This window comes from Acomys minous (assembly GCF_964271855.1).
Source record: "Acomys minous genome assembly, chromosome: 10".
Classification (NCBI taxonomy): domain Eukaryota; kingdom Metazoa; phylum Chordata; class Mammalia; order Rodentia; family Muridae; genus Acomys; species Acomys minous.
Window position 1 is genome coordinate 14,258,591 of NC_140491.1, and position 19,665 is coordinate 14,278,255.

Sequence of the window (19,665 nt, forward strand, 5' to 3'; positions counted from 1 at the left end):
ACAAGAGGAGTGTATTTTACGGTGACCAAAGTAACAAAGGTCTTGATGATTGGTAACCTTTGTAATGTATGATTTCAAGTGTTTTTGTGTAGTAATGACATCCCATTGGGTCATACACAAACAACTGAACCTATGATTCTGCCAGCAGTGTTGAAATATATCCCTTTTGTCATTCTATTAGCTCCCCGCCCCCCTCCTTTTTTTTTTCAAGCTACAGGGGATTTTTAATTTTTCCTACTAATACTTCAATTTTAAATAAAGGCTTGCAAATCAATGAGCTTTGGGTTCAGTAAGCAAAATAAACACATGAACAAATGAATAAACAAACCGCAGTGCTTGTAAACATGGTTTGTTTGATCCCAAGTGTGGGATGGGAAACAGATTTGTGAGAGAACAGGTGATGTTTATCCATTAAAAGAGAAACTTCCTCTTTTGGAGACTTGGTCATTGCCAGCTGATAAACATCCTAGTACTAACTTTGACAGGATATATATGTATGTATATATGTGTATGTATATATACATACATACACCCATATACACACACACACACAGACACACACACACACACAGACACACACACACACACACACACACACACACACGAGGACAGGCCTTTTGTTCTTGGCGTCCTTTCCTATTTTGGGCTGTTCATAGCTCCACTTCAAAATGCTTCTAGAGAGAACTGTTCCACAATATGCTGCCTCAACATTCTGGGTTCCGGCTGCTGCTCCAGGTCCCAGCTACTGTGATTGCAGTCACCTTAGCTGAGTTGATGCTTTGCTGCTGTTTAAAGGGTCTGGTTATATTATCGACTGTGCCAGTGGAATTTCTCCGAAGAACGGAGTCTAAGGTCTACTCCCCCTGCTCCCATAAACCTCTTCCATCTAAGTAAGGTGGGTTGGAAGAGGGGTATAAGCACTAAATAACATCAAATAAAGTAGATTTGGAAAAGGTCAAAGCCTACAAAAACCAAACAAGCACCTTGCTTCCAGGTATCATGTCCTCAGACCTGAGCTCAAGGACTGGAAACATTCATGGGGGTGATAGACAAATGATTCCCCTAAGTTGTCCTCTGACCTCTCAAAACTATTATGGTACATGTGTGCAAACATACATGCCTGGATGCCCATGCACTGTACACACATACACACACACTTATTGATGCACACACACACACACACACACACACACACACACACACACACACACACATACACATACAGAGTCAATCACTCTCTCTCTCACTCTTTCATCAATGAAAGACAAAAAGACAACTATAGGTAGTTGCCCTCAGAACTCTTATTGCCTCTCTCAATATTCAATCAAATTGTGGTGAGTAGAATCACAGTCTCTTTAAAAATCAATACTTTTTTCTGTGTATTTTCATCAATATGAGAGTAACTATAGAGGTTTAAAAATCCTCAGTCTTCAATTCAATAATCTAAGAAAGTATACAATATGTTTTTATCCTACCCTCTTCCTTCTAATTTACTAACAGATTATGGAAATAAAAACCACAAATGAGTAGCATTATTAGAACATCAAGAAACAACCACCAAAAATCTACAGAGAATAATAGGAGGAAAGTAACATGCATCTAAAAATGAATGATATGTTAATAATATAGGATAAAATTAGAATACCATAGGGAGACAGCAAAATAGCAATAGGAAACTTGACATCAGAGGATGATGGACCTTAAAAATTATATTTAAGATTATGAAATTATACCTTCTTAGGCTCAAGGCTGCTCATAGACTTATGACTCTGTGGCTGTTTTAATTTATATATTTAAACAGATTAGTAAATGTGTTTAGTGAGCCAGGAACACAGGGCTAATGATATATTATTAAGTGGGACTACTTTAAATGTTTGCCTCTAAGAAGGAAGTAGAAAGGACTACCAGTAGTAGGAAACTATGAAACCAGATATTAGTGTGTTTCTAGGAAGAGGGCAATGGATCAAGAGTGTAGGCAGGCCCAGAACTCACCACAGACAATGACGTAGAGTCGGGTTGAAGGTAACTCAAACAATCATCTTGTGACCACTTTGCATTTATGTTTCTGACTTCTAGGAATTAAAACAATGAAGAGTGTTATTCCAAGCCATTGTTGTGACACTACCCTGTAGAATAACCTGAATGTCCCTTACCAGGGGAAAAACAGATTAGAAACTGAAGCATGGAGGCCTAATTAGAAATAAATTTGGAGCCTGAAAAGATAGATTACTTCCATAATTATTTGTTGAAATTTCCTTTCAACTAAAAGAAAAAAAATCCCATTTCTGAAAGAAATTACAGTAATTTTTTTTTCCTCTGGTAACAGGTGTAACATGTAAGGAAAACAGATATCTCCAAGATTATAATCTATAAAAAATAATTTTATGTACTGTGTATCATGCTGAGAACCTTATATGCATTGCCTGCTTTGACTCTCACACCAGCTCGATATTATTGTTGTCATCCCCACTTTACAAAATGGAAATTGTGCATAAGCAAGGCAAAGCAATTTGGCACGTGTCACAGAGCAATTGAACTGGCATACTAATAGACTATTGTGGACAAGGATAAAGAGACCATGCCTAGAATAATAGAGCTGCTGTGAATACAAACATGGGCTTGTTTACTTTAGGAGAAGTGCAAGATACCCAAATTCTCTGAGGACCTGAGTGTGCATAATGTCTCCCTTGCTAATACATGAACATTAGAATATATATTGGAGAAATATCTTGGGGGAAATATTAGACTCCCGAACACAGAGTCCCAGTGGACAGGTGAGCAATTGTGAAGGCAGAATTCATTCCCGATACCTTCGGGACCTGTATGGGCAGTGACTGTCTAGGGAGTGACATACAGCAAAGTTTTTTTTTCCACTGTGGTACGAAGTACTTACTAATCCACACTTAAGAGTTGCTATCACTCTGAACCCATGGTCAGCAGAGCCTATAAATGGTGCTATACATTACTATTAATCCAGTATATATTTTCTGCAGCCAGAAAATATTAGTCATAAGGAAAGGAGGAAATGTGTAAACTTCATCCTCCGGAAACTCAAATTTAGAATAAAATCAGAAAGTTAATGAAATATTTCTTTCTTTCTTTCTTTCTTTCTTTCTTTACATTGGTAAATTTTTATTAATTAATGCAATAATCACCTTAGGTGACTTAGATGAATAACAGCATTAAGAAAGAAAGAAATTCAAACGTATTTTAAATTACTATGTGTTTTATATCTGACTGAAAAGCAACTACATAATTACTGTCTTAGAAATTAAAGCACTAACTGTGCAGACAAGATGACTCAGACGGTAAATGCATTTGGCATACAATCCTGATGACCTGATTTCAAGCCTCAGAGTGCATGATGGAAGAAAATATGCTAACCAAACTTATTCTATGGCTTTGAAATGTGAACCACAGCATACACCTGTAAACACAAATTTCATACAAATACACAATAATAATAAATATGTTTTAAAAGATAAATTAAGGTACCTGCCAATAGTGTATGTACATGTTGAATATAGGAGAGATTCAAGAAGAAAGCTTTGCACTGAACATCATATACTTCCAGATTTTCCACATTCCATTATTTTTCCCACACTTTTGTTTATTAAAAATTGACAAGCAAAACCTGTACAAAAACATCCCAAATTTCTTATCACTTTGAAACAGTAATTTTGAGAGACATTATCGCTTAGGACCCCCTCTTCCTCTGCCGTGACCGCGTCCTCTTCCTCTACCTCGGCCTCGACCTCTTCCTGCAACAGCTTCCCTTTTCTTAGATTTCACCTTAGGTTCCACATCCACAAACAGCGTATCCAGAGGTAAGCTGTTTGGCAGAATAAAATACCGAATGTTGTTGCCTCGAATACCCAGTGTTTCCAACTGTACGGGTTCTCTGTTCTTCAGCGTCATCTTCACAGCTTTAAGATGCGTGTTCATGCTGACATCTACACCTGTGATTGTTCCATGGACTTGTGTTCCATTCTTCAACTCAGTGGTTACAGTTTTATACTCATTTTCATAAAAAATCTCACGAGCATCCTAGCGGCGCGCTCTCCCTGCTGCTCCGATTGTACACGTAACTGAGGCTCCAGAGACCCACCAACCGGGCCTATGAATGGCCGGAAGAGCTCGCGGAGGCTGCAGACGCTCGACGACACCGTGGAAGCCGCGCTGCCTTCATCCACATTCCATTATTTGTAACCTTTTAAAGTGCATAATTTTTTAACTTCAGGCTATAGTGATTTTTACTACAAATTCTGAAATAACTCAAAGTATACAAAAATATACTCCACTATTTTCTTAAATGCTGTGGATTTATATGGAAAATCTACTGTTTGGATTATGACAAATCTGTACATGAGACTGTGAAGCTTGGTTTCTTTTTTTAAAATTTTTATATATACATTTATATTATTACACATATATACAATAAACTACCTATACCAAGAAGAACCATTACACAATCAGGAATTATATAAATGTTACATTTGTAGTGTTTTGGCTATTTGTATTTGACAGCCTAGAGGAAAACATCTTTCCTATATTAGTGCATCTAAAATTCTTCCTGTAAGTCAATCTTCATCACATCTTGTTATTATCAACTTAAAACATATATCTAGACCTAAAAAATTATTAACCCCTAAACCACAAAGCTTCATTGTAAAACTAAACTACCTGGTCTTCAACCCCATCAGAGACTTGAGAAGGACTAAATTTGATCACTATACTTAGGTAACCAAGTTAATGAAATTTAATACATTTTAATATTGTAAATTTCAGAGAAGCCTTAACTAACCACTGGCAGGAAGACTTCAGATTTCTTTTATGAAAGTATTTAAGTGATAAAGACAGATTCAAGTGTACTATTAATTCCATTGTTTAACTTGGTTGGTGAAATTTTTCTGTAATTGTACTCTTCCAAGTCTTAAAAAAAGTTATTTAAATATTCAAACATAATAAAAAGTTCATGGATTCTGAAGGAGTTTAGTATTCATTTAGTTTTTGGTTTTTTTTAATGAAATATTTTATTTGAGACAAGCACTTGTTTGTAGCTCTCACTAAATAGAAGCATTCTAATGTAGACCATTCTGAAGTCGACCTTGTGCTCATTTCCCTGACTCTGCGTCTTGTATGCTGGGATTATAGTATTTCATACCCCTCACAGGTTGACTATTTAGGGCAAAATGATTATTTCAATTGAATATACATGGAGAAACATCCTATCAATATATTATTTTCAGGTAAATATTTATGGATAAGTGTATAGGATACTTATATTTACATTTTTTCTCTTCTTACTTAAACTTTAGTTACATCACTCCTGTCCACCTCCTTTCTCCATTGCCTCTCTGGTATTCACTCTCTCCTATATTCCCCAATAATTAGTTTCAAGAACTATTTAGCCTAATAAACTCTAAAGACCAATTGATACTTTAATCGATGATTTATTTGTATCAAACCAGTAGAGTAGTCTTTCCTAACCAAAACACTAATGCTCTGTTGACCTTGGGCTTTTATATCTTATAATTTTAGAAACTCAATCTTGAATTTTAGGTGCTTCTCTTTAAAACTGGAATATTACCATTGGATTTCATGACTTCAGACATTAAAGATCAAACTGATTTATACTCTCAGTTTCGCTGCTTTCTTGTCTTGAAAGCATCAGATGCGAGCCTTTTGAACCATGTCAATTAGAAGATGAAATTTCAATAAGCTATCATCTGTATCTGTGAATCATCTATTGTGTGTCTAACCCCTCTCTCTCTCTCTCTCTCTCTCTCTCTCTCTCTCTCTCTCTCTCTGTGTGTGTGTGTGTGTGTGTGTGTGTGTGTGTGTGTCATACACACACAAATATAAAGCCATATTTTGGCTCATATGGCTTTTTCATATGGCTCTGAAAAAAAGCCATAAATATAAAACACTTGAGAAAATTATCTTCTGACCAATACAACTGTAGCCATTCAGTATACTGAATCCGGATATAGACTGCCCTGGTGATAGGTGGATGTCACTTTCTATATGTTGCAAAACCGAACATAAAATGCTTCATGGCTGTGATTATGTTCAGTTTGAGCCCGGTAGAAGTTTGTCTATTGGTGTCCTACAATTTCCAAATTTGAGTCAGCATGAATGGAGGCTGAATGGCTGGATTGACTTCTGGAAATATTACATAAAAATAAGAATCTACATTCAGATAGGATCAGCTTATTTGTTTCTTATCTCACAGTTGTTACTTTTAGATTCCATAGCTATGAATAAACCCAGTTTGAACACACCAAGACATATGGATTATGAGAGTGATACTTAAGTAACCATAATGGGTGGTATATGTTATATATAAAATAATAAGTGATTAGTGAAGAATTTTTTCCAGTCTGCAGGCTGAAAATTGGGAATATTTCTACCTCAAGACATAGTCATATCATTCCTGGCCATGTACCCGGAAGATGTTCAACCATAAACCAAAGACATTTACTTAACTATGTTCATAGCAGCTTTATACATAATAGCCTGAATCTGAAGAAAAAAAAAGCCTAGATGTCCCTCAACCAACGAATGGATTAAAAAAAAAAAAACCAATGGTACATTTACACAATGGAATACTACACAGATATTAAAAACATGGAAATCTTGAAATTCACCCGCAAATAAATGGAACTAGAAATTATCATCCTGAATAAGCTAACCCAGATCCAGAAAGACAGTCATGGTATATACTCACCTATAAGCAGATATTAGCCAAATGATATAGGATAACCACAAACAATACAGGGACCTAAAGAAATTAAATAACAAGCATGACCTTAGGAAGAATGCTTAATTTGCATTCAGAAGGACAAATAGAAGCAAGGGAACTAACAAAAAGCAAATTTATACATCTCTTTATCTAGTGTTTGGTGTTCCTTCTAAAAGAGTTTAACTATACTAGGCTAGGAGTGGTGGCACACGCCTTTAATCACAGCACTCGGGAGGCAGGCAGATCTCTGTGAGTCTACAAAGTGAGTCCAGGACAGCCAAGGCTACACAGAGAAACCTTGTCTCAAAAATCAAAATAAATAAATAAATATACTGTATTAAAACTTTGTAATTAATTTTGTCATTTTCAGACTCATACTCTCTTATAGGAAACACGTTGATCTAAAATATTAATTTAAAATGTATGTTTAATTTGTTTAGAAATATCTAACAAATACAGTGTTTGTATGCACAGTCTTAGAAGTAAAATTTTTGGGGAAAACAGTATAATGAAATTGAATTTAGATAACCTTTAGCTTTTCTTATTGAAATTTGCTACACACTTTAGTTCTAAGAGTTAATACAAAATCTTGTTTCAAAATGTCTTATTTGCAGTCTATTTCCAGGCAACCCTGGAGGGATTTTAAAATGTTGTAATTCTAAAATTCATGAGTTTGCTATGATATAACATTCACCTTTTTTGCAGAAAGTCCATAGCCAGAACTATAGGTAATAAATATAGAAATGTAATTCTCACTGTTTATAATATAAGCAGATTATATCATTTGAAATATGATGTTAAATTATTTGAAATAACAGACCTTGTATCTAACATGTTGTTTGATTGCACATTAACATGATCATACAGAAAATAATATAATGATACTTGGAAAAATCTGTCTTCAAAATGTATCATTAACATGTGTAAGGTTTTTATCTAAATTTGAGGCAAAAGTGGTACATAATCATGAATATATATACTAAAAACTTCTACAATCAGACAACTACTATGCCTGCATGGCTTAGGAAATCTACAGTGCATGTGGTCAGGCAGGGACTTATTCATGCAGAATGAATATTCTTTGTTCCTCTCACATTGATTTGTTTGAATGCCAAATACAACAGCTCAATTGATCACATTTTCTGTTTCTTATGAAATAGAACTAAAATATGATATTGTATCACATATTAGTAACAATGTATTGTGAAATGTTCTTTAAAATCCTCCTCATACTATCAAACACATGGTAAATTCATCTATACAGTTCTATAAAGTTAAATATATGTGTGCATTTAAATCAATGCTCAATGAAATAAATATATAATACAAAATATATTAACTCTTTTCATTATTTTCTTCACTGATTCATTGTATAACCCATGACTGAAGAATGTAACAATACACATAATATGGCTAGGAAAAATGTCAAGGTGGCTGTAAGAGATTGACAAATCCTAGCGCATAATTCTCATTTAAGAACAAATAGGTATTGCTATGATTGAATATTCAGAATTTTAGATGCACCAAAATAAGAAATATGTTTTCTTAAAGGCTGCAAAATACAAAAAACAAAACACTATGAATATAACACCAAAATAAGTCCTGAATTTTTGGAGTTCTTATTGCTACATGTAGTTTATTTTATATATGTGTGATAATATAAATGTGATAAATTTATATATAAAAAGTTTTAAAGTTAAAAAAATTAGCCACATATTATGATCAATTCCAAAACCATGATTCACTTCAAACTTCTAATTCTGCTCTTTGAGCCATGTAGAGAACACACACAAATAAACACACCTACACACAAATATTTAGCATGGATATTCTTTTTTATTGAAGTTCTCCAGTAAATTCTACATTGAGTAGATATTCCATTGTCACCGAGCATCAGCAGTAACTTTAAGAGTACCAATTATGTTGCGGCGTTTAAATTATAAGTAAAAATTCCCTATACTTTTTCTCTAGTTTCTCATAGGTTTAATTCTAACTTCCGAATGTATGAAGTAGGTGGTAGTTTTAATAACAATGTCCTCTATAGACTATTAGGTTTGTATGCTTGGTCAATAGGAAGTGGTACTATTGGGAGGTGTGGTCTCACTGCTGTAGGTGTGGCCTTGTTAGAGTAGAGAGGTCTATTTCTTTGGACATGGACTTTAAAGTTTCAAAAGCTCAAGCCAGGCCCAGTGTCACTCTTTTTCTGTTGCCTGTGGATAAAGATGTAGAACCGTTAGCTCCTCTCCAGCATCATGTCTCCTGTGTGCCATTCTGCTTCCCGCCATGATGACAATGAGCCAAACCTCTGAATTGTAACCAAGCCCCATTTAAAAGCTTTTCTTTGTAAAAGTTGCTGTGGTCATGGTGTTTCTTTCTAGGAACAGAGAACATGACTAAGATGGTATATATAGCCATAAAATGTATAAAAACGTAAACATAATATTTTTTGTTTTGGTTAAAATTATTAACACAGCCATTTGATTAGCTACTTTTAATTATATGAAAATAATTAAGGGCTAAAGAGATTGCTCCAGAGTTAGAAACATATGCTGCTTCTGCAGAGGTCACTAGTTTGCTTTTGTATACACACCAGATACACACACACACACACACACACACACACACACATATGAGGTCACACCACCTATGCCTCCTGTTACAGAGGATCTGACCCTCTCCTTTACCCTCCATGGGCACAATGCAAGCAAATAGTTCACATATATATTTGCAGACAAAATATACGTGTACACATGATAAGATCTTTGTAAATATAAAATTATTACTGAACTTAATACTCAAAATGTACACAACAGGGACTATTTTGGGATTAAAATGAAGAATAAACAAGAACTTCCTTCTTAATTAGTTATTGACTATTAAACAAGCAGGTGATGTTTAGCTATCTATGACCAAGGCAATTACGTATGCTGGCACAATACTTATTATTTGAAATCTTGCTGTTTGAAGTACAAGACATTGTCCCACTAGGTCCTGTAACATACAATATCCTAAAATGTTCACAGATAATATTTTCAGAGAAAAATCACAATGTGTATGATCAGGTATTCAACAAGCTAGCTTTGATATGTCCTCCATCAGTAAGCATGAAATCACCACCTCTTCCTAGAGGATAGTAGGAGCAAAAATAAATTTAGTGCTATAGAACAAAATGAATGTTTATTAGGAAGAACAACCACAATGTATCAATGATATTTTTATATTCAGTGATTATTATTCACATATTTGTTTCTACATTTAGCATTTTCCTTGTTATGGTAATATTTCCCCTTTTATACATACAAGAAATGAACATAAAACATAATGACATGGTAAATAATTTACAATACATAGAGAATCATATTTTATCATGAAATTGAGAGAAGTAGATGGTATTAGACAGATGAATAAATAGATGAGATATATAGATGATAGATATTGGATATAGATAGATAGATGATAGATTCTTGAAAATATACTTTGACTATATAAAAGAGTAAGGAGAAAAGAGAATCTTGGGTAGACTGTCAAAGGTAACCATACACCACCATGTAGAGTCCTTGTTTCCAGCACTACAAAGAGTGTTTGGAAAGCTGTCAAGGTTGCTTGCCTACTGATTGATGCTACTTTCCTTTCCTATAGAATATCACCTCAGTGGACCCACTGATCTTCAAGGACTGATATAACGGTTCATATACAAAACAGTACAAGAAGGAGCACAGAGACCTTGCAGGGTTTTGGTACCTATCAGGATATCTCGCTGTGTGATTATTTCCTGAGCTGCTTGTCTAGTAGCCACCTCCACCCCAGCTGACATTTGTTTAAGTAGGTTTATGGCTAAATAAGATATGGATTACAGTGACCCTCTGTATGGCCCCTTCTAACAAGAGGTACTCCTGCAATGTTTACCAAGGACATAGGATATTAGCAAATATGGCAATAGCACATGCTTTTTTGAAAATATGTAAATTGGATAAATTAAAAGTAATTTCTAAAATAGCAGAATATTATAAACATGTTAGTTTAATGCTAATAGGAAATTCGAAGGATTTAGCACAGCAGATGTGGTTTATTGAAAGACACATAGTGCTATATATCAAAGTACAGTGTATGACAGCACATACAGGTTGCCATGGTATTTGAGATTAGAATCTTCTGCCTCAGACAGAGACATTATGGAACAATTGTAGCAAAAGATAGTGCTTAAAATTACCTTTAAATGATGAGTGGGAGTTAAGTGCCTACTGAAAGATGGCAGGATCACTTTTACTGAGAAAGTTAAGTACAGAGAGATTGCATTGCTAAAGAGCCCAATGTTTCATAAAAATGGTGAGTTGTTCAATATGGTTCAAAATAAGGGTGGGAAGGTAACCACTGTACAAATAAAAACTGATTTCTTAGTTTATTATTGCATTATCTTAGTCCAACTTCTTCTTAGCTACATTTGAAGTAAAGTATTATCTCCTTTTTATTCTTACCTGATAATCAACCTATGATTTAAGATCAAGCAGAACTATCAGAGAATCTGATCTGGAAAGAATCCGAGTCAGAGTAGTACTTCTTTGCCCTTAGAAAAATATTGCTTTGGAAAGAATGTTCTTATACAAAGTTTTACAAAGTAAAGCACAAATAATGATGTGGGTTTTAAGATCATTCACTTACAAGTTAGAAAAGCCCTTAAAATGCTTGAAAAATAGTATTAGAAAAATAGGAGTAAAATAATATTTTTGCCTATGTTCTTGGGAAAACGAAAGAAACCTTGGGCCTGAGCAAGTAAGACCACTGGCTTCTCTGTCAGAACTGACTTGGTCCAGTCCATGTGATCCTATATCTTCTAGCCTCCAAATATAGTGTCCATGGTAAACAAACATACATGTAGGTAAAACATGCATACACATAAAATAAGTTCATAATAAAAAAATGTAAAAAGCTAAGATACAAATTATTGTAGGAAACAATAAAAAATATATAATTCAGTAAAAATTATAATATTAAGATATTCAAAATAAGGAAATATTTTAATGAAATAAAATATGGAGACTGCATACAATTTTTTAAAAGTTTTTTTGGGACAAAATCAATACATAAAAAAAGAAATTGTTAATATAGTGAGTAAACTGAAAATCTCCACTGACAAGTGAAAGGGAAAACCTGAAAGATAAATGGAAAAAAAGATTTCAATTCTGATGAATTAACATCTTCATCAGAATTAGAACTTAATTTGAGATTCATACACTGTCAAGACTGTTAAGTTTCATTAGCCAGCAATGTAGTTGAAATCACTTGAAATATCAAGGATATTAGAAAATATGATATTGAAATTATTAAACAGAAAATATTTCTGAATTAAAGCAGTTACTATATTTGCAAACAAACATGTCCCTTTGTTTTACATGGCAATTAAATAAGAGGATCAGAGTCACACTACAGTATACTTAGTAAAATGCTTGACTTCTAAGGAAAATGAAAAAATGAAATAAAAAACCAATTCACAAGTGTATGAAAATAGTTCATTAAAAATAACATAAAACAGGAACTAAAGAACTTGTTGAATTTTCATAGGATCCATTTAATTTCCATGAAATACGAATATTTATGGATATTATCCAGTTTGTGAAAAACTCAACCATTTGTTTTTTGGTATAAATAAAATCCTGACATCAAACATGATTAATAGTGAAAGCTTTGAACTCAACCTCACTGGAGTCAATTGACTTCATTTGTTATTGTTCTGTGACATTAGACAAGCTATTTTTCTGCTGTTTGTTTTGTTTTGTTTTTGTTCTGTATTGTATTACTTACCTTGAGCCACCATAAAATATACTTAAAAGTAGGTGGCTTAAAACACAGACTTGTTTCTTATATTTCTGGAGGCTGGATGCCTGAAAACAGGTACCAGGCTGCCATGATTCTAGTGAAGGCTCTCTGGACTAGAGTTGTTACATGCTTCTTGCTTTAGCCTGGCCAAAAAAAAAAAAAAAAAAAAAAAAAAAGTAACAATGATCCCATTGTGCATCTTCCAACTAATTGTAATTATCTTGCAGAGTTTTCATCTGCAAAAACCATAACATTAGGATTGAAGATGTCAGCCTATAAACTCCTCAGGAACCTAATCAGTACACAGACACTATCTTTGATATCAAATTAGCCTTGACTTTGAAATGGCTATAGGATTGTGTATTTGTTGCCTGAACAAGTTTGGCTGAACCAAAAGATATTGTTCTATTGGAAGACAGTAGAGTCCAGAGATCACTGCTCAATAGGAAAAATCAGTTTGATAAAATTCTGTGTGTGAAAAAAAGAAACTGGGAACCAGAGACAATGAATCATTCACTTGTCACAATGTTAACTGTTCTTAATAAATTTCATATTTTAAATGCTACCAAAGCACTCATGATCCTGACACTGTTTTGCTTCAAACATTCCATCATCTGTGTGACAAATAGTGTTTTCAGCAGATTTACCTCCAGAAAGTAAGCGGCAGCTTTCCACAAATATAAAAATTTGTGACAAAGACTACTCACTTTGTTCCATGATTGAAATACATCCATTATAACAAGGAAAAAAATGAATAAGAGAATAGAATATTTTGTCATTTCATTCCTGTGTGTGTGTGTGTGTGTGTGTGTGATTTTCATTGTTTTTAACATATACATTTATTTTATTCCAAATAAAATAAACTGCATACAACAGGAATAACCATGAGACAATCATGAGTTATATAAATGTCACATTCATAGTGATTTGGCTATTAGTATTTGTCAAACTTGAAGTAAACATCTTTCCTATCTTGTTGGGTCTAAATTTCTGAATGAAGTTCAGTATCTATCATATCTCATCTCTATTAACTTACATAATTTATCTTAATCTAAAAAGATTTTTTATCCCCTAACCAACTAAACTTGATTGTAAAACTAAAGTATCTGGTCTTCAAAACCCCCTCAGAGACTTGAGAAGGAATAAAACTTAAATGCCTGAGTGAACCGGTTGTGCAGGTTAACATCTTCCAACATGAAAAAAAAAAAAAAAGACTCAGACAGTTTACTGGCTGAACAGTCGCCCAACACTCCCCATAATGTTGGAGCATCATCTTTGGCCTTCTAGCCCAATATCTCTGCCAGACCTATTTGCAAGGCAGGAACTATTGAGGACTTGCTTACCCTGTCTTGGCAGAGTTCTGCTTGCTTGCATCTAAACTTGCCCATACTTAGGCAGAATTCTGTCTGTGGCAGAAAGGAGGACATTTTCCCCAATGGCTTTTTTTGCAACATTTGAAGCCAATTCTATAAGGAGGTTATTTAATGCTTATCATCTTCTTTGAGGTCAGCTGTGTGTTGCCAGGAGCTAACTTGTGCTATCGTCAAAGAATCTTTAGGATATAAAAACGTATTTAAATGCCATATTTTGTGGGTCTCTGAGGCTTTTGAAGACTTTACATAACTATTTTACCTTATATATCTATAGAATCATATCTATCTGTTAGACTTATGATATATATATATATATATATATATATATATATATATATATATATATATTGTTGTGATAAAATTAGGCTAGTATTTGACATGATCATGATTTGTATCACTATACAAAATTCTATACCAGTGACTTATAAATAACATTCTTTGTAAGTAATGACTAAGGCCTTGAGTTAAGGAGTAGGTTCTATCATCTACCTTTTATTCTATCTCACTCTATATGAAAATTTGTGACACAGAGCATTCACTTTGTTCCATTATAACAAGGAAAAAAAGAGTAAGAGAATAGAATATTTTTGCCATTTTACTCTTCTCTTTTATGTATATTCAGTTTGCATTCTCTTTTTAAAACATATACATTTATTTTATTACACATGAATAAAACAAACTACATACAGCAGGAAGAACCATGAGACAATCATGAGTTATATAAATGTTACATTCATAGTGATTTGGTTTATCCTCTGTAATATATATCACCTCTTCCTCTGTGGCCAGGCAAGGCCACCCTACACTCTGAGCACTCTGCCCCCTGTCCGTTTGAGTCTTCTCTTTCTTAACTATCAAAACCATAACACAACATAACAATCTTTGATGAAACTCTCTCAGTTATTTGAGCAGTAAACACTACACTGCACATTATTTACCACCATAAGATTGATTTGAATTAAATCAAGCACTGAAATAATGCTTTTGCTACCTAGATAGCTTTCACTAGAGCAAGTAACTAATGAATATTAATTAAAGATAGTAAAAATATCTGAATGGGATTCAAGGACAAAAGAAAAGTTACTTTCTCATGTGTATCTGTATCAGTTCAGGAAACAGAATAAAGTATCATATTGACAATAAACATCAAACTTTATAAATGTCCTTGCAAAGGATTTTGCAAATGAAAAATTACTTTCAAAATATGTGTTCTATTTTGTAATACTTTGACAGATAAAACAAGAAAGAAAAGATTGAACAAGATTTGTCTTTCTTTGTACATCTTGCTATAAAATATGCAGACATAAAGATGGAACAGAGATTGAGAGAATGTCCATCTGATCACTGGCCCAACTTGATACATACCCAATGAGAGAGAGGCAACCAATGACACTATTAATGATATGCTACTGTGCATGATGACAGGACCCTAGACCAGCTCTCCTCCACAGCAGATTGGAACAGAGGTAGAGACCCATGGCCAATCATTAGGCAGAGTTCAAAGAATTTTATGGAAGACTTAGGGGAAAGATAGAGGGACTAGGTGAAGACAAGAACTCCATAAAAAGAGCAACAGAGTCAACTAACCTAGACTCATGAGGGATCACAAAGACTAACCACCAAAAAAATAACAAGCATGGACTGGACATAGGTCTCCTACACATATGTAACTGATGGGATGCTTGGTCTTCATGAGGATCCCCTGGCAATTGGAGTGGAGCTTCTCTCTGCCATGACTCTGTTGTCTGCCTTTGCACCCATTTCTCACAGCTGGACTGACTTTTTTGGCCTCAGTGGAAAAAAATGTGCTTAGTTTTGATGAGATTTGATGTACTGGTTTGAGATGCTGGGTAGGTGGCTGAAGGCTTTGATCTTATTAAAACCTACTTTTTTGAGATTCTTTAACACCTGTATCTTCATTCAAATCCACGTACCCAAGATATGAGAGAGAGAAGGTTAACAGGGACAGAAGAAGTAAACCTTCTTCTTCTTCTTCTTCTTCTTCTTCTTCTTCTTCTTCTTCTTCTTCTTCTTCTTCTTCTTCTTCTCTCTCTCTCTCTCTCTCTCTCTCTCTCTCTCTCTCTCTCTCTCTCTCTCTCTATTGTTCCATGGGGCAATTCCATTCTTCATCATCAGGATTCCAGAAGGCCTGTTAAACTGCAAACTTTAAAGATGACCACATATGAAGCAGCCAGAATCTTGAAACATTCCCTGGAAACATTTCTCTACAGAAGCATCTTGAAGCAGAGAGATGAACAGCCAAGTGATGCGATGTTGTGCAATTGGCAAAGATCATGCTCCTTCATGAGGCAGTTCTTTTTCTAGCAGACAAATGTACATGCCCTCTGACAAGTTTGTTTCACATCTCACATATGGGATCAAAACAATACATCTTTAAATCCACTACATATCTCCATTTCTGTTAAAAAAAAAAAAGGTTTTTCTCTAACATTAATAAACTATGTACAATAAGAATAATTGGGAGAATTATCAGGTAGGTAAAAATTACATGTACAATGTCCAGGCCATTTGTATGTAACAATCTTGGAGAAAGTATTCCACTATCTATCTTATCCCATTGAGTCCTATCATAGTGTCCACAGATTTCCTAATTCATTTTCTTATCATAATTTACATTTATCAGCCTAACAACATGTTTTTAGTTCCTAAATAGCTTAAGCTTAATTGTAGTAAGACTATGACTATCTAGTCTTCAAACCCATCAGGGATGTAAGAAGGAAATATCACCTAATATATATGAAGAGCAGTCAAGCATTTTCCAAAAGTATAGAAATAACACAGAGAGTTGATTTCTTAGACAGTCACTGAAAGTTTCTCTGTCAGTGGGGCATCCAATCTTTAGCCTACTGGCGCAGAATATCTGAGACTGTTCGGTGAAGCAGGAATTTTGAAGACTTGCCTATGTAGGCTCTGGAGAATTAGACAGTCACTTTCTCAGTGTCATGCTTGTTCATAGTTTGGAGAGTCTGCTTGCTATCAGCAGTCAGATAAGAACAGTTTTATGTACAGTGGCTATTTTGACACATTTGACTCTTTGATGCCCATCATCTTTATTGAAGTCTATTGGGGGTTCTTACAGGAGGAGATGAGTTTCTCAGTAAGAAAATGTCCTCAGTATTAAGTGCCAGATTCTGTCAATTTTTGAAGTGTTTGAAGACCATTTATCTCTATTTACTATAATGCACAATCATATCTATCTATCTCAGTGTACCTAAATAGAGGAACACTGTTTCTAGCTATGTACTATCTGAAGAATCTGAAAACATATACATGAGACTAAATAAAGCTTACTTCTCTAATTAACCAGTATCTAAAAAGACTATAAGTAAGACTATTTATTAGTGACTAATTACTGACTTGCATCTGCAATCATCCTGAACAGTTTGCAATAGTTATCTTTCATAAGACTAGAACATTATGCCACATTTTTAATGAGTTGCATATGTACAATACATTAAGCAAAAGTGAAATGAAATAATCTTAAATGTTTATTAATATTTAATACCAAGGTAAACTATTTGAAGCTAGCACTAGTAGATCCAATACTCAGCATACCACTTATCCTATATTCTTATATCATTCCTTTTTTTATCCCTCCCTTTTCCTCTCCTTTCTCTTAATAATAAATAAAAGAGAAAAATAAGAGAAAAAGGGTAGAGGGGAGAATGAAAGAGATCCCTGACTTTAACCTTTACTAGATTATAACCACCAGCACCCTAGATGATAACAAACATTTGTAACCTACAATAATACCCACCACACCTATTGGTAAAGGAGGCATCATGTTCTTAAAATTGCCTTTTGCTCTCTGGAGGTAAAAACATCTTTTGGGTACTCTTAGAAAATTAGAATATTGGAAAAACACTGGAAAAGCTAGCTGTATCCTTTTCTATCCAGTTTCCATGGGATCTGTCTTTTAGGATAGCCTTTTAGAAGTTAATATGCATGCAGATTCTAGAGGAAACAGCAGCTGAGGCAGTCTGAGAGGCTGAATCACCTGAGATATTTGCTTTGTCTTCATTGCTATCTGGTCTTTTGCTCTAAAAGTAAACAATATTTAAAATTTATTAGTATAAGTATATTTCTACACACACACACATAAATATGCAAGGTTCACAAATCAGCTAAAGATTATTTTTCTACCCTATCTTTGCACAAATGAAAGGCGTCTATTAATTTTATAATATAACTCTGTTTGAACTGTAATATCTATGTTATATGAAAGAATGTTATGAGGACTAGGTACCCAATATAATTGCTTTGCTAAGTGAAGAGAGTCATGTAGGAAATTTTTCGGGTCAGAGATAATCTTTACAAGTTTTGTTGTTAACATATTTTTTTATTACCTGTAGATACATAAGCATAACCTTGTACTCATCTCAAAACTATTGAAGGTGTCCATTCTATCTAATGTAAACACATCTTTATAATATACTGGTTATCCTAGTTCCTCCATGTATTTTTCTGCATCACAATGTTTCTCAGCTGCTGTTGTTCTTTTTTTTTCCAACACGAAAACAATTTAGAGTTAATAAATCATTAATTAATATGTTGCTGGGGGTCTTTACTTTTCCTTTTGGTTTAATAAGCATCTCTTTTAAAGTATGATTAGCTCTTTCTATTACTGCTTGTCATGTAGTATTGTGTGGTACACCAATAATGTGCTTTATATTATAATATGAAAAGAATTTCTTTATCTTATTGAATATATATGCAGAATCATTGTCAGTCTTACCTTGTGCAGGTATTCCCATAATTGCCATTATTTCAAAGAAATGTGGGATTACATAATCAGACTTTTCAGAATTTAAAGCATTTGCCCATTGAAACCCTGAATATGTATCAATGGTATGGTGTTGATCTTTCTACTCCTGAATTCTGCAAATTGAAACACATCCTCTGCAAGATTTCATTTATTTTGGTATCCCTAAGTTACTTCCAGCAGGTAATGGTGTTTGGTTATATAGAGAATACATGAAACACATTTTAAGCCAGGTGGTGGTGGCACACGCCTTTAATCCCAGCACTTGGGAGGCAGAGGCAGGCAGATCACTGTGAGTTGAAGGCCAGCCTGGTCTCAAAGCGAGTCCAGGACAGTCAAGGCTGCACAGAGAGATCTTATCTTGAAAAACAAAACAAAATTAAATTAAATTAAATTAAAATTAAAAAGGCATATTTCAGGATATCTTTGGCTTGTTGCCAAGTGATAGGGAATATTTTCATTAAACCTTTACTATTAATATGATATTTTTCATGAAAACTTCATGCTTCTAATACATTTCCTGTTATTAATTGGTGAATTTCCTCACTTCCTTATGCCAAAGGACCTGGTAAACATGTATGGGACCAAAAACAAGTATATATAATTGATAGTTTTTTTCTTCTAATGTTTTTGTTTCAATTCCATAAATAACAAAGTCAATCCTTAGTTATCAGGAGTAAATTCAGAAGTTCCTATATGCAAAACAACTCTTTCTGCATATTGAGAGTCAGTAATTATATATAACAGAACCTTAAGCATTACATACAATTCTTATTTTTACACTGTGGTGTATGGGCTTTTGCCCATCTTGATTATTTTATCTCACCTATAGCCTCCCATTTATAACACCTCTTGTTTGCATCCATATAGAATATTGGTGCCTCTGGAATTGGTATTCTTTTTACAATACCTGGAAGAAAACTATAATTTCTTTTTATAAACTGTATACA

At 34.0% G+C, this 19,665-nt stretch overlaps 1 pseudogene across 1 annotated transcript; it reads right to left on the reverse strand.

Moving 5' to 3' along the window:
- Positions 1 to 3,629: 3,629 nt before the first annotated feature.
- Positions 3,630 to 18,716, reverse strand: LOC311606511 (small nuclear ribonucleoprotein Sm D1-like; annotated as a pseudogene). The gene is made up of 2 exons: positions 18,689 to 18,716; positions 3,630 to 4,183 (listed from the first exon to the last, which is right to left on the reverse strand). The product of its transcript is annotated as a small nuclear ribonucleoprotein Sm D1-like (transcript).
- Positions 18,717 to 19,665: the final 949 nt, after the last annotated feature.